The 15,567-nt window shown below is 45.3% G+C and overlaps 3 long non-coding RNA genes across 3 annotated transcripts; 2 read left to right on the top strand and 1 right to left on the bottom strand.

The window, feature by feature from the left end:
• The first annotated feature begins 2,411 nt into the window (after positions 1-2,411).
• On the top strand, positions 2,412-7,641 carry Gm34911. The gene is made up of 3 exons (XR_378889.4): positions 2,412-2,661; positions 3,104-3,344; positions 7,187-7,641. It is a non-coding gene; the product is annotated as a predicted gene, 34911 (long non-coding RNA).
• On the bottom strand, positions 2,909-7,231 carry Gm51567. The gene is made up of 3 exons (XR_003947531.1): positions 7,148-7,231; positions 6,609-6,889; positions 2,909-3,170 (listed from the first exon to the last, which is right to left on the bottom strand). It is a non-coding gene; the product is annotated as a predicted gene, 51567 (long non-coding RNA).
• A 760-nt stretch (positions 7,642-8,401) lies between the features above and the next one.
• On the top strand, positions 8,402-13,931 carry Gm45301. Its single transcript, XR_003947528.1, has 2 exons — positions 8,402-9,053; positions 10,157-13,931. It is a non-coding gene; the product is annotated as a predicted gene 45301 (long non-coding RNA).
• The last annotated feature ends 1,636 nt before the right edge of the window (positions 13,932-15,567 follow it).

Genomic DNA, 15,567 nt, shown 5'->3' with positions numbered 1-15,567 from the left:
GACACTCGACAGCTTCCAGCAAAGTGAGCTAGAAAATTTCTTGAGCTTGGAGAGGGGTTTAGGTAATTGCACAGTTCAGTCCCCTTCTCTTTATTGGAGGAAGTGGGGATCAGGAGTTGATGCGACTTCAAAGGTTTCTTAAGCTGAGTTCTCTGCTTAAAGGAGGAACCAATCAATAGAGAAAGAATGGTTAAGGCAGGCACCTTGCTCATGATTCATTTTAATGCTGTGACCTCTTTACGGTGAGAAAAGGCCCCTCTGCAGTCCCTGTCACTGCTATGACCTTGTTTTCAGTGAAGGGACTGCACCTGCACCACCTATCTTAGGGCCCGGGCCTGTGCATATGTATTCTCTGGAGCCCTGCCCTTTGCTCTCTGTGTTTCTCCTGGCCGCACACTTGTGTTTGTTCTTGGGGCTCACCATGCATAATGCTGGAGGCCACAGGTGTAACTTGAGCTCAGCACTAAATATAGCCAGAGCTATCACTGGAGGCGCCCATACATGTCAGCCCCTCTCAGTGTCTGCCAACCACACCCTCAGCTGCAAACATGGGGCAGGCATCTGCAATGCTTTCCTGAGAGGTCACTTTGAGATGGAAAACTGTCACTGAAAGTAGGGGTGACCAGGGTCAGTAAGACACTAGGGCCTGTCACAGCCACACCCCTGCTTTTTCTCTGGTATGCTCGGGCAGTGCAGGCCCCCTTCCCCAATCTCCATTCAACAGGGAATTTAACAGCATAGCAAATATCCCTGTGGACTCCATTCCCACCCTACGGGTCCTCTGAAAGGAACTGGGATGTGCCTGTAAGTCTATTACCCAGGAATATTGTTAGTGTTCCTGGAAGTAACCGACATGTGGTTGAATGTTGTATTTTTGCTCCAAATCAGAGAGCCACCGTTCCCAGACGGTGGAGTCAAACTCCTCACTGCACAGGGTCAAGCTTCCAACTCTGTTTCCTCCACAAAGTCCTTGCTTAACCCTCCGGTCCACACATCCCTCTATCACCGAGAGTGATTACTGTACCGGTTGAACGTTGCCTGTGTGATTCATAAATTATTTGTAGTTTTTATCTTGTCAGAATGGGAGCAAAGCCACGCAGACTGTGAGCCCATGCTCTCTGCTTTTCCACTGCGGAGACAGCAGTAGGCATGACTGAGTTCTTGCTCTCTTGAGAACATAGAAGAAGATTTTCTGCCCCTCCACACTTCCCTCCCCCGAAGTAGAATCTGCCATGAGTTATCTTAAGGCCGGGAGCTGACAGACAAGAAGAGGTGGCCTGAGTGGAGCAGGGGCCTCTTAAACAAATAAATTCAGTATAAGAAGGAAGCCGACTCTTGCTCTGTGAGCTAAGTCATCTGGAGGAGAGAGGGAGAGAGGGAAAGAGGGGGAGAAAGGGAGGGAGAGGGAGAAAGATGGGGACAGAGAGAGAGAGAAAGAGAGAGTGAGAGAGAGAGAGAGAGACAAAGACAGGCAGACAGGCAGACAGACAGACAGAGACAGAGACAGAGACAGAGACAGAGAATAGTGACATACAGGGACAGAGAATAGACAGAGACAGAATAGAGCTTGGAGCACAATACTCCACCCTCCAGGCAAGCTGATACCAGATCTTTAACAATCTCCTTTAGGTCCTGAAGGCTAGAGATGCACGCCTCTGCAATAACACTGCATGCAATGACACCCACCCCCAAGCTAAAGCCCCGTGCTCCCCTCCTCTGCCTCCCAGCACCTGTGAACACACACAGTCGAATTCACCAGAGCATCTTCCTCGGAGCTTACTGCCTGGGGGAAACAGGTTCTCCTAAACTACACTGCATTTAAAGTACTAAGACAGGATCCTTAGATGAGGAGACTAAGCTGAAGTTGGGAGGCTCTTAGGGGTGTAACTCGGGAGATCTAGAAGCAGAAGTCGCCGGTAGGAATTTGTTGCAATAACTTCAGGGGTCAAGTCTGCTTTGAGCTATCTCAAGGATGACAGTGGTGGGAAAGACGCAGCAGAGAGAAGAAAGATTTGGGGGTATGTTTGCAAGCTCCTATGGAAGAAGGGGAGAGATGACATTGTAGGAGCCAGAGAATGCACGGAGAGGAAAGGACTGTGATTCTATGGGACTAGGGTTCCAGGGCCAGCTCTCCTGCTTCTGCAGAAGATGAACTTGGGATTGGTCTGTCACCTACAGATATATAGCAACTTTGCTCCCAGTTGGTGGCCCACTAACCTGCTCTCTGAAAGGTCTCACCGAGCTCATGGTAGCTGCCGATGAGGGTTGAAAATGCCTCTTGTCCTTTGCCCTTGGCCCTGTGATCAATGGGTCACACTCAGGACACCAGGACTTTGAGTGGGCACATAGTGTTCAACTTAGTTCACTAAAACACAATCTTGGCCAGTGTCCCTCTTACCTCTGCAGAACTGTTGGCAGGGGTGGTGTGGAGTGTTGACAGTCCGATTGTGCCGGTCTCGCTGGATTTCATATTTTTATTGAACACCGTGCTGCACAAAGGGATTAAAGAGTGTCACTCTCACAGCACAGCTAAGAACACGGACAACAGGCATGTCTGTGAGGAGTGAGGGCTCACTGTGAGCTCAAGATGGGGGCCTCTGATACAAAACGATTTGTGGTTAGAACAGGAATTTCAGGGTTCTTGTGGCCTGGGGTCTGTGGGTAGGTCTCAGAAAACTGGAATGACTAGATGATTAAGGGGTGTTGAGTGGGAGGGTATCAAGACTGTAGAAGGGTTTATCCAAAAGCATGGGCTCTTATCTCTTCTGCCCCGGGGTTGGATACTTGATAGTGTATTAGACAAAAGATCAAAGCCCACCTTTCCTTTGGAATTAGGCAGCGAAGTCTAGAAGCAATGAGTTGAGAGAACACGCCTTAACTTGCATTTTTAAGCCATGCCCAACGTCCAGTTTATTTGCTCACGAGCATATGTTTTTTTATTATTCCACACGGTGCGTAAGATGATACAACATGTATCTCAAGCAGAGACACTCGTAGATGCTTTTACCCTCTGGTTTCCATAGCACTGGCTCCCCTAGAAGATGCGTTGAACCTTTTCCCTGCAGTTGAGGCCTGATTCTCTTTCATGTGCTCCTTATTACAGGGGCAGCAGTTACCTGCCAGGCTGGGGGACGTGGCAGAAAAGGTCCTTGCCTTGAGGAAGTTCGAGTCTAGCAGAGGAGAAAATCAAGAAACAACGCCAAATGCATTATGTCTGAGTGGAAGGTCCTCTGGGAAGCACCCAGGGCACAGGAACACAGTGTCTACTTCTCACCAAAGGAGCCCTCTCCTATATCCAGGCTGCAGCTCTCTTACAGCGCATGCAGAGTCCCCCAGAGGATGAAGTGAGTATATTTCAAGTATGCTTTATCAGAAAAGCCACCAATCCCACCCACCTTTGTTGCTTCCCCACTTATTGTTTTTAAAGAGTTATTTATGTTATGTGTATATATGTGTGTGCCCAAATACAGGTATGTGCATCACATGCACGCGGGTGCCCATACAGAACACAAGAGGGTGTTCGCTTCTCTAGACCTGGAGTTGCAGGTAGACCTCTGAGAGCTGTGGGATGTGGGTGGGAACTGAACTTGGAACTCCTCTAAAAGGAGCAAGTGCTTTTAACTACAGGGCCAGCCCTGCAGAGGTGGGCTTCTGCTCATTTGCATATGACTCTTTGCATATTGACTCAGACTTCTCTTCATCTTGCATCTGATTCTTATTTGGGCTGACTTTCCTTCATCCAGTGCAGCCCTTTGGTTGTAGTTCTGTAAATAGTGGCATACTCTCTTGGTCTTGGTCTGGATCTATTTTTATTTTATTGTGCTATAGAAAAAAGAGGCTCCCAAAGGATGCCGCTTTGCATCCTGGGTACTCCGAACGGACGGATCCTGCAGGGGCCTCAGACATAGACTCTTTCTGGCTTTCTCCTGTCTCCTCCGCCCACCCTTCCCCCTAAGACAGCAATAGAAACTCAAATCTCCTTTTCCCCAAGGTGGACAACTAGAACTCTCCTTTCCCCCAGCCAGCTGTGAAACCAAGAAACATTACTCTAACCTTCTGCCTTTCTGTGTAGTAGCTAGCAGGAAAAAAAATATCCTTGCTCTGCTTTGTCTGATAGTGGATCATAAAGTGCCCATTCCACAAGGGTTCTTCCCCCAGCTGGGAAGTGAGTGCCTTGCAGAGAGATCTGTGTGGAAAGGGAACTTGGACCCACCCACAGCTTGGCTGTGGCCCTTCTGTCCTGAACTATGAGCTCACACGGTTTTAGTCAATCACATTTCTACAAGGCTGTCTATTTCCCCAGGGGCTTTGGATCTACGTTTCTGAAATCTCTCGTGTCACATAAAACTTTAGGTAAATCCACTGTGTTGTTTGTTCTTTTAGCATACTATCTTTCTTACATTCATGTTTGCCCTGACTCTCAAAGTGCTGACTCAACAGTTGAGAGAGTTCACCCCTTTATGCTCTTGCAAAAAACCCTCTCTCTCTTTCTCTCTCTCTCTCCCTGTCCCTGTCCCTCTCCCTCTCTTTTTCCCTCTTCCTCTCTCCCTCCCCCTCTCCCCCTTCCCCTCCCCCTCCCTCTCTTTTAGTTTAGCCTGGATAGAGTCTAGATTAAAATCATTTCTCCCTCAGTGCTTGGAAATATTTCATTGCCTGTGGTGCTTCGCTGAGGTGGGGAAGCTTTTAGTAATTGTTGGGCTTTGTATAAGTTATCTTTTGTTCCCTCGCTGCTTCCGCTTGCAGCCCTGCCTGGTGCTTTTTGCTTTCTCCCTCATTTTTCTCCTTTGGCTGCTTAAATGTTTTAAATGCTTAAATGCTCTGTGTGTGTGTGTGTGTGTGTGTATTCATAAGGATGTCTTAGCACCACTAGTTTTTTTATCCTGTCCTTCTGGGACCAATGTCTTCATGTCTTTAAATATATATTCTCCTTCACACTCCCTAATCTCAAATTCCAATTAAATTTTGGCTTTTCTTTTCTAGCTTCTATTTCTCTTAATACTATTTGATTTTTTTTTCTATCTTTTTATCTCTTTGGCTAGATAATGGGTAATCTGTGTGGATAAGTTACAGTTCCAGATCACAGCAATTCATTGTGCAATTTGCATTGTCTCTCTCTCTCTCTCTCTCTGGTTTCACTGATCTGTAGTTAAACTGCACACTGCATTCTAATATCAACGACAACCTTTACTTTGGGGAAATCGCATTCAAGTCTTCTTTCTTCCCAGCTTCACGGGCCATGTTCTTTTCTTGTGACTTTGTTTCTTTTCCTTTTTTGCAGTTTGGCTCTACTCGTTGATTTACTTAACCATGTGTTTAATTACTTCACATATGTTTGATTCCATGCTCCCTTAGATTACCCTTTCGTTCTTTCACATCTGACCCTGAAGATTCTGCCTACGCATTCTTGTCAACGGTGAATTGTTCCTTAGAAATATGTACATTTAACTTTTTCTCTAGTTGAGATTATGTATGTGTGCGCATGTGTGTGCATGTGTACATGTCCTTTTTGTACAAGTGTATGTGTGCAAGCATGTATGTCCATGTGTATGTATGCATGTGTGTATGAGTATGTACACTGGCGTGCATATGTGCATATATCTGTGCATCTGTATATGTGTGCATGTACACATGCCTTCATACACACGCGTGTGCAGTTGCACGGTGTGTGAGAAAAGCCGAATGTGGTGTGGATTGTCAAGAGTATCCTTCCAATGTTGCCATTATTTCTACCAAGGACTCCATGAGTATATTAGCAGAAAGTCCATTTTTTAAAATACTAATTGCCAAATTAAGGATTTCTAGACCACAGAGGAGAAACTTGAGTCACACTTTGTGCAGGGCTGAGGTGCAGCATTCTCAATTTTCATGGGAGGTTTTATTTCCTCATCATGAGCTTAGCCCAAACTGGGAACTCTTTCTCGGCTCCGCTTGGCCTGGTTGGGCAGACTCTTAATGAACGGTAAAGATAGTTTATCAGGGCCACAGACTAACTTGGGGACCCTGTTTCCAGCTTTCATCTCAGTCAGACTCAAAGCCTTGCTCAGATCCTACATGAAGCCTAGAAACGGCCCCCAGCATGAGCTGCTGAGCCTTGGGACTGTTGGAAATACTGGACCTCAGCCCCCTTGCCTCTCCAACCTGCAGAACCCACAGGAGCATTAGTATATAATGCTAACTTTTCCAGCCCAGCCCTCCCTCAGGCCCCCAGGAATCACCATGTCAATTCGTGGTTTCTCTGGATATTTTTGTCTTGCTTGGCCGGTTTGTTTTCTCTGCATATTTTAGAGGGACCTAAGAGTATCATTCTCATTTTTCTCCCTAGCTAATCTATGCATTTAAAAACATTTTTGTGTTTGTTGAAACGCTCTTTGTTGGGCGCATCGCCAGGCTTGGAAGACCAATTCTACTTACTCTTCAAAACTGAGCTTTAAACATTGAGCAGTGTGCTCTGTCAGCCCCAGCTCAGTATATGTGAACACTCATTAACTATTTACAGCTCTCTGGCTAAAGGGTGGAGTAGAAATATCCGTTTGAAAGGTGCATGGTTAAGCACAGTCATTTCTGCTCAGCTCATACTCTTCCATAATACTCCTGTGATTTTATTTTACCTCTCTGCTATTACTACGTGCTTTTCGTGAAGTGCTGGAACTCGCTCAAGGCTGGGCCTCCTCTCTTGCACCCTGTCACAAGATATGTTCAGAATTGCAGACACAGAACAACACAGTTTATCAGGGCTGCCTCTTGTGGAGTTCCTGTTGGTTATCTCCATCCATGTCATGCAGCTACACGAGAGGGCTGGGGATGGATGTGGTTTGCTCCAGATTCCTTCAGCAGGCACAAACACGTACCCCCTCGGGGCAGTTTGCAGTATCCTGATCTCGAGGGGCACCTGAAAGGGAAAAAGCAGCCCATAATTCTAGGGAGCTTCTAATCTTGTAGTCGTGAGGCACCATATCAATGTGAATAAGAAGGAAAATTGCAAGATCCTGAAAAGTTAATGTTGAACGAAGAGGAAGAGATTGCATGAAAATCCCAAGAGCTCCCCACCACCCACGGGGGGGGGGGACTGAAAAAGTTGTCTTCAGAGTGGGGTGGTGCTGTCCCTTCTGAGAAGACCGGTCTCTGTTTCCCCTCCCCACCTCCCTACCTGCTTCTGCTCTGAAGAAAAATATCGTTTTCATTCCAGGGAGAAGCAAACCTCTTCTGCCCTCGCCTGCCAAAGAAATCAATCACACAGCCCCAGAGAGCGCAGCATCTTATACCATTGTGCACTCCTGAGCATAGAAAGCACAGCTTCCCTGCATGGAGTAAGCAGGGTCTGTGTTTTCCTCCTACCTCCTGTAGGGTACATCTGGCCCACAGCTCCCCCATACTGTTTGTAAAACTTGCATTAGGCACGTACACTATGTTTTGAATGGTGAAGGGCATGGCCAACAATAATCTTGGGACTGGCTCTGTTCTGCTCATCTAGAGGGCAGGGTTCGTATGTGAAGCTCCCCTTCACCCAGTCTGCTCTGCTCTTTGTCTCTTAGGAAGCCAAGATCATTGCCTTTTAACCTTTGCTCTCAACACACACATTCCTGGAATCTCTTCCAAGTTCTTTCTAAATTCTACCACCTCTTTTTTTGTTGCTATTATTATTATTATTATTATTATTATTATTATTATTATTATATTTACTACTATTATTTTATATGTATGATGTTTTTCCTGCATGTATTTATGTGCACCATGTGCACACCCCGTATCCAATGAGGTCAGAACTGGGTATCAGATTCCCCAGAACTGCAGTTGCGGATGGCTCTGAGCTGCTATGTGGGCACAAGGATGAACACAGGGCAAGCTTTCATGGCTCTCAAGAAAGCTGGTTGAAACCAAGTTCATAGCCCTAGTCTATCTGTCTGTCTGTCTGTCTGTCTGTCTGTCTGTCTGGACAGCTGTCTGTCTAGGTCATTCTAGGTTGTAGAAATCATACCAAAGACCTGCATCCTGGTGGCACACAGAAGTGGGCAGATCTTGAGGCCAGCTTTGTCTACAGAATGAGTTTCAGAACAGCCAAGGCTACACAGAGAAACCCTGTCTCCAACCTCCCACTACCTACCTGAAGTAATAGCAAGACGACTTCATCCCTCTGTATCTTTGGAAACTCTGTGACTGGGTGCACACACACACACACACACACACACACACACACACACACGTGTGTGTGTGCTCATTATGTTTTCCAGATAAGATAGCATTTCTCTGGTGATGAAAAGTCCCTTTTCCTCCTTAGTAACACTTTCAGTCTTGAAGAGGTTTGTACGTTGATAGAATCCATATAGATAAAGAAGATATGGTTTTGGCTGGGCACGCTGGCACAGGATTGTGATGCCAAGCACCGCCCGCCCCCTCCCCACCCCCCACCCCCCGCCATAATGCACTGATTCTCCTAAAGGGAGAGAATTCAAGAGCACTGTTGCCATTCATCTTGGTAACCAGTGCTCTACGGTTGCTAGCTGACAGGAGGTAGTGCCCTCCCCTCTCTGCCACCAGGGTCATTCACATAGCCACTTACTGCTGTACTCTATTACTAAAGTACTCAACTTTATCTACTGTGTCTGGCTGCGTTCCAACAGCATTCCAACAGCATGGCCGATTGGATGGGGAGCCTTCTCTCTGAGGCATTCTTCCACCTTCAGGTTTCCATTAGGTAAATTAAAGAATTAAGATTCTGCCTAATGTCTTCCCTGATGCCAGAATTGTGCTACTTCAGGATGACCCAAGATCTGTCTCTTGTTTCCTACCCATTTCACACACACACACACACACACACACACACACACACACACACACACACACACACACACATAAATATATAAAATATTTGTGATGGAAAAGTCATCTTGCTTGAGCAAAAGAGAAAGTGGAACAGAGGCGACATGGTGCTGATGTCCTATGGCAACCTTGTGGAGAATGGCAGCTTGGGTCTCATCCAGAAGATGTCTTCAGCCTTCCCAGAAGTGGCTTCAGTATGAGGTTATGGGCATAAACCACACTCCCTGATGCACAGTGTAAGTCTGGGAAAACGAATTTAACCTTTCAGTGATCCAAGTATGAATGATGATAGATGCCTAGGGGTTGCCCCCCGTAATTCTGTGACAATGAGAACTGTTGAGCTATTTAAGAGAGTTTGGAAAAATAAAATGACCTTACAAAGGTGAGACTTCCAGCAACTGCTAAAACTGTAAAGGCATTGGAAACAAACTCTCTGGCCCCTCGTAAATTTATATCCTCAATTTCCTGGGAGATTGCACTCCTCAGTTTGTTCTGGAGAGTTTTAAATCAGACGTTGGCATCTGACAGTTCATATGTCAGCAGTGGTGGGTGGGGCCAAGCAAAGACCGGCCAGGTGGCACCACTTGGCTTATTCTTCTATTTCCTCCTTCTGCCTCATTCTCCGTCGCTTGGAAGAATAGATCCACAGTTGCTTACACAAACCTTAATGGAGTCACTGAACAAGAAGATAAGGCCTTTAGCAGGGCCAAATTTCCTTAGCTTCACTAACATCTTATGTTAGTGAAGGGGGAAGAATGACCATGTCCTGAAATGAGGGTTCAAGTTTTCCCAGAACCACTAAAGCAAGCACCAACAGATGAAAACATGTTGTAGTCTTGGAGTTTTCCTGAGGGGGTGACAGTCAAGAGGTTGTCATTTAACTTCATGACCTGACTGAGTCTTAGTTTTTGCACCTATAAAATGGGTCAGTAGATATCACTAGAGGCCCACAAAGATTTCCCCTTTCAATGGTCAGAGAGCATCTGTCTTCTTACCAATGTTTCAAGTTATGATTTGGTGTTGCCGGGTTATTTATTTCATTACTAATACTTTTTAAAACATAATAACCTCTGACCCTTCTCCCCACTTCCCCTTTACAAGGTACCAGGCTTAGTAAAGTCCCACGACCTTGTCCTATGCCAATCTAACAAAACTCAGGATTTTACATTTCATGGATGTAATCGGATATTGTCAGTACCATGAGCTTTTCATTGACTGCATATAGCATTGGGGGAGGGAGATTTTTATTCTCAGGTAATACTTTCTCCTTTATGCTAAAGACTGACTTGTGTGTTTTTATATTAATTTCTCAGCCAAATTCTATTCTCCTATTTTTCAGTTCTCTCTAGTCTTCATTTGGAAAAAAGAAATCTCATCACAGGTCAGCCAGCATAGATTTCTAAGCAGTCACTGTAAATCCCACATCGTGGCTAACCTAGAAGAAAAAAGTATTGGACACCAAGGACCTCAATTTGAAATCAGAGAAAAGCAAGACTAACAAATGCCAGCAGGCAAGCACTTGCTGAAGTGTATTTGCCGGAGCTATCAAAAAGCCTGATGGAAAAAGTGGGCGTCCACACCAGTTTTCTAGGAACTCATTCTGTTTATACCTGCTACATTGGTGTAACTATTATTATTATTATTAATCCCCTGACCTTCACAACTGTACTGGTTTGGGTGATAAATTATGAAGTCACCTTAATGATGGCTCATCTATAGAAATGAACTCAACAAAAACTATAACCATAGCAACTAAGAATCATGTTGATGGGTGCTTTGTTAGCATAGATGGCATCACATACACCCCCAGTGTATTTTAGCCTGAATGAGGCAATTCCTTCTGTTGCTGGTGAGATTTGTATAGGCTCCGCTTGTCTTGTTGGTTAATCTGATGCAAAGACTCATCTCTGTGCTCAAATTCTGATCTCTGGCATAGGCTTAGACTATTGCTGAGACACGTCAGGTCTTTTGTCTATGGGAAACAGGTCAAGATCAGCCCTAAGGAATGGGCAAAAAGCGAACTGTGTAGTCCACATGAAGGAAGCAGGCTGGAGGTCTCACCTGCTCAGCTTGACAGCCTGGTCTGAGCAACCCGCTCCATGCTGGATGCTCAGCGTTCAGTCAGTGAGGCAGAGGACTTATATGAGGAATAACCTTATAGTGAAGCACTAAGAATAGCGTGGGCTGTGAGCAATTTGGAATGTACACTATACATCAGTGGGAGGCAGGGGATGTGGCTGTGGATGTTGGCAGAGGCTAAATGATGAAGGACCTACATCAGTAAGCATCATGGTTTTCCTCTGGAGTCGAAATGACATCTCAAATGTCATCCCATCCTGGGGCCCCTCCTTGTACTGACAGTTACGTTTGCAGCAAGATGACCTGGTTTTTCTCTCAGAACCTCTGTGCCCCTTCTAGGACTCTGTCCATATCTTGATCAGACCATCAGATGACACAGTTCCTAGGGATCCAGGACAAAGAGTGCCGGCAGAAACTGCCAACCTTGGGCACGTGTCCTCATGTTTGTGGTCACCTCTAGACACTACAGAAGAGCCGATGCAGTAAGAACAATTGATTGATGGGGGTCAAGTTGGGGTTTCCAAAGCAATTGCTGACGCTGCTGAGCTGACATAGAAGATGTTGTCTGTTCTTCTGGCGGACCTGGATGGTATAAAAGGCCGTTTAACCCAGTGCGCAGCTGCAGCCTTGAGCTGTGTGAATCTTGAACTCCCTGCCGTTCTGATGCACAGCACGTAAAAAGCATGTGATTCTGTTTACCCTGGTAGTGTGCACTCTTGGCCACAGCAGCAGATCAGTTTGGAATAAGCAAATAGAGTCACCCCGAAAGGCAAACTGCAGAAACTCTCCGCAATCACACGAGGAGGGCATGCCAACAGAGATTCTTTTCAAAGAAGAGAATTATGGGAAAGAAATCGATGAGTAAGAACTTTTAAAATCAAGTGCAGATGTTTGTTTTCTCATTTGCTCCACATGAGGGCTAAACATGATATCTGTAAGAAACGTCTCTCTTTAGGCCCAAGGGAGATTTCCCTTAAAACAGTGCAGAAAGTTTCCCCTTCACTAATTCCCTTAAACATGTTTCTTGAATAGTGACTTTTTTTTTCTTTCTTCCAACAGTCAGCAGAGCTGATTTGCTGACAAATCAGTGATGATCTGAGGGAGAGTGGCGAGTCTTCTTTTCCCCTGAGGACAGCAGAGGAGCCAAGTGATGGAGGCTATCTAGTCTAAAATAGGACCATGAGGTCACTGGACTGAGTTTGGTCCACCCCAGATCATGTGGCTACCAAGTCCACCTTGTCCATCCAAAATGCCTTAGTGAGTGTATGGTGATGACCTTTTAGCTGCAACCCTTCCTGGAGAGAAGGCTCCTGTTTAGAAGCCTTTATTATGACGGGTTCATTCATCTTTCCTTGTCAGTTGTTAAATCAGCACTCCTCTGCCCGATGAGTTGACAAACTTGGGCCAGAATGTGAATCAAGAATCTACTTCCTTTGTACAGGAATTCAGGCTCTGTGAAATCTATCAGCCAAGTCACGATGGCTTTGGTTTTTCCAGACAGGGTCTCTCTGTGTAGCCCCAACTATCCTCGAACTTGCTCTGTAGACCAAGCTGAGTTTGAGTTCAGAGACCCACCTGCCTCTGCCTTCAGAGTGCTGGGACTAAAGTGTGCACCCCCACTGCTGGAAGACAGTGTTTTTGCCATGGAGCCTGAAATGCACTATGATGTGAACTCCTAGAACTGGTACCCTTCGGTAACCATTGTGATCTGTTACCTACCTGCAGGCGGCTCTCTGAGAAGCACCGGCATATTCATGACTATTGCTTGTGCCGTCTTCACAGGCCAGAAACGTCTTCAGTTATCAGTCAGTCAACACTCAGAGAGGACAGTTTGCTTTGGAACAGTTCAAATCTATAAAACGATGCAACGGTACAAAGAACGCCCATGAGCTTTCCTCCTCCTAGGTTGCCCTTCAGATTCTGCCTGTGGGCTACTTGCTACTAAGGGGGCAATTCATGATCACATGACCTGGATTTCCCATCTCTGCCTTTCTCAGAGCACTGTGCCCTCAACCTCATGAGGACCTCATTACACACAGCCACAGGATTTTCTCTATGCTGCGTCATAGCAATCTCAGTCATATAGTTTTTGGCAAAAAACAAAAAACCAAAAACATATCACAGAGGTAGTGCTGTGATTCTTTACTGCTCTCTCACCAAGTGGCCCTTGTTGTGAATTCATTCCAATGCTCGTGGTTGTGAGTTCGATCGCTTGATTGAGGTAGTGATTGCCCCTGTTCTTTTTATTAAGGTTACTTTTTAAAAAATGTGATTAATATTATATAAATATTCCATTACCCAGTCCATTGCCACCTATTTGTGTGTATGTGTGTATGTGTGTATGTGTGTATGTGTGTACATGTGCATGTATGTCTGTGTGTATGTCTGTGTGTATATGTCTGTGTGTATGTCTGTGTGTATATGTACTTGTGTGTATATGTGAATGTGTGTGTGTCTGGGTGTGTGTATGTGTGTGTATGTGTGTTTGTATGTGTGTATGTGCATGTGTGTATATGTAAATGTGTGTGTGTATATATGTGCATGTATGTGTGTGTACATGTGTGTGTATATGTGCCTGTATGCCTGTGTGAGTATGTGTGTGTGTGTGTGTGTGTGTGTGTGTGTGTGTGTGTGTGTGTGTGTATGTGTGTGTGTGTGCGCGCGTGCGTGTGCATAAGGCTGGAGTTGCATGTTGACAGTCCTTCTCAGATACTCTCCCCTTTATTTCTTGAGACAGGGTCTCTCACTGAAGCTGAAGTGTCCAGGTTCAGCTAGACTAGCTGGTCAGGAAGCCTGTGGGTCCTCTTGTCTATGCCTTCCCAGCTCTGGGATGAGAGATGTCTGCTTCCCTACTTGGGTTTTTACATGGGTGATGGAGACCAAACAAAGGTCTTCACATTTGTGTGGCAAGTGCCTTATTGACAGAGTTGTATTCCACAGTTCCCACTTGCTTGTTTTAACACCAACTGATGCTTCTTGCTAGAGTTTTTTTTTCCATTTATCAATTATATACTATTCTTACAATTTGTCACATATATTTAAAATTAGAACATTATTATTAGTCTTTGGAATTGAATGCATATGGAAAATAACTTACAAATTATAATTAATAGCCAATAGCCAAAACCTAGTATGTGAAAGTATATCACCTTTTGTTGATATCTATCCTTTCTTTCTTTTTTTGTTAGATATTTTCTTTATTTACATTTCAAGTGTTATCCCCATTCCTAGTTTCCCCTCCGAAAATCCCCTATCCCCTCTCCCCTCCCCCTGCTCCCCAACCTACCCACTCCCATTCCCAGTCCTGTCGTTCCCCTATACTGGGGCATAGAGCCTTCACAGGACCAAGGGCCTCTCCTCCCACTGATGACTGACTAGGCCATCCTCTGCTATATATACGGCTAGAACCACAAGTTCCACCATGTGTTATCTCTGATTAGTGGTTTAGTTCCAAGGAGCTCTGAGGGTACTGATTAGTTCATATTGTTGTTCCTCCTATGGGGCTTCAGTCCGTTCAGTTCCTTGGGTACTTTCTCTAGCTCCCTTGCTGGGGTTTTTACCAAGATATATACCACATGGTAATTTTCTAATTGTATCACTCCCTGTATACTTAACAACTGGCATTCCTGTGAAAGGATAAACTGTCTCGTCTCCATTTTAAAACTCACTTATAAGCCATTCATTATTCAATGGGTTATAATCCTTTATTGCCATTAATTACTTTGATACTTAAGTTGACCGACATTATGACAGAGTCCCAAGCATGTGACTACTATGTTCTTCTCTCTATGTTCTCTCTCTCTCTCTCTCTCTCTCTCTCTCTCTCTCTCTCTGTGTGTGTGTGTGTGTGTGTGTGTGTGTGTGTGTGTGTGCACATGCACGGTGGCTTTAGGAATCGAACCCAGAACCTTTACACATATTTAACAGGAACCCTACCACTGAGCTACATGTTCAACCCTTTCAGCAACTGCTCCACCAATTGGTTTAAAATACTTGACACCCTTCCTTCCCTAATTCTGGGTCAGCCACTTGTCCTAGGGTCTTGTCTCATGGAGATAGATATTTAGAAGCCATGAAGTAGGTATTAAGTATTCCCCTTGCTCCTAGAGTTTTGCTGTTCCTAGCCCTCTTGGTGGACAGAGCCAAGAGATATGTGTGCTTTTATGCACACACACACATACACACACATACACACACATGTGGGAAGCCACATGTGCCGTTGCTGAGTGGCACTGACTACTGATGGCCACCACGCATAAGATTGGACAAACAACCAATGTGTACATATGCAGTAAAGTTTTTTGCAAAGACACTGCCTGGCCCAGGCATGATAATGAGGTTCTGTAAGGTACTGAGAGTATAACCAATCAGATGTGAGACATGCAAATGAGGTATGATAATGAGGTTCTGTAAGGTACTGAGAGAGAGTAGCCAATCAGATGAGGAACATGCAAATGAGGCTTAGTGCATAACCAATCCGGGTGTGAGACACGCCCCTCCTAGGCCTATAAAAGCAGCACCAGTTCTGGGCTCGAAGTCTTTTCGCCTCTACAATCAAGCTCTCCCAATAAACGTGTGCAGAAGGATCCTGTTGCAGCGTCGTTCTTCCTGGCCAGTCGAGCGTGTGCAAGACACACATATATATATATACACACACACACACACACACAC

Source organism: Mus musculus, chromosome 8, assembly GCF_000001635.26.
Source record: "Mus musculus strain C57BL/6J chromosome 8, GRCm38.p6 C57BL/6J".
Taxonomy (NCBI): Eukaryota; Metazoa; Chordata; class Mammalia; order Rodentia; family Muridae; genus Mus; species Mus musculus.
Note: the sequence above shows the minus strand (reverse complement) of the source record. Positions and strands in the feature narration are given on the sequence as shown.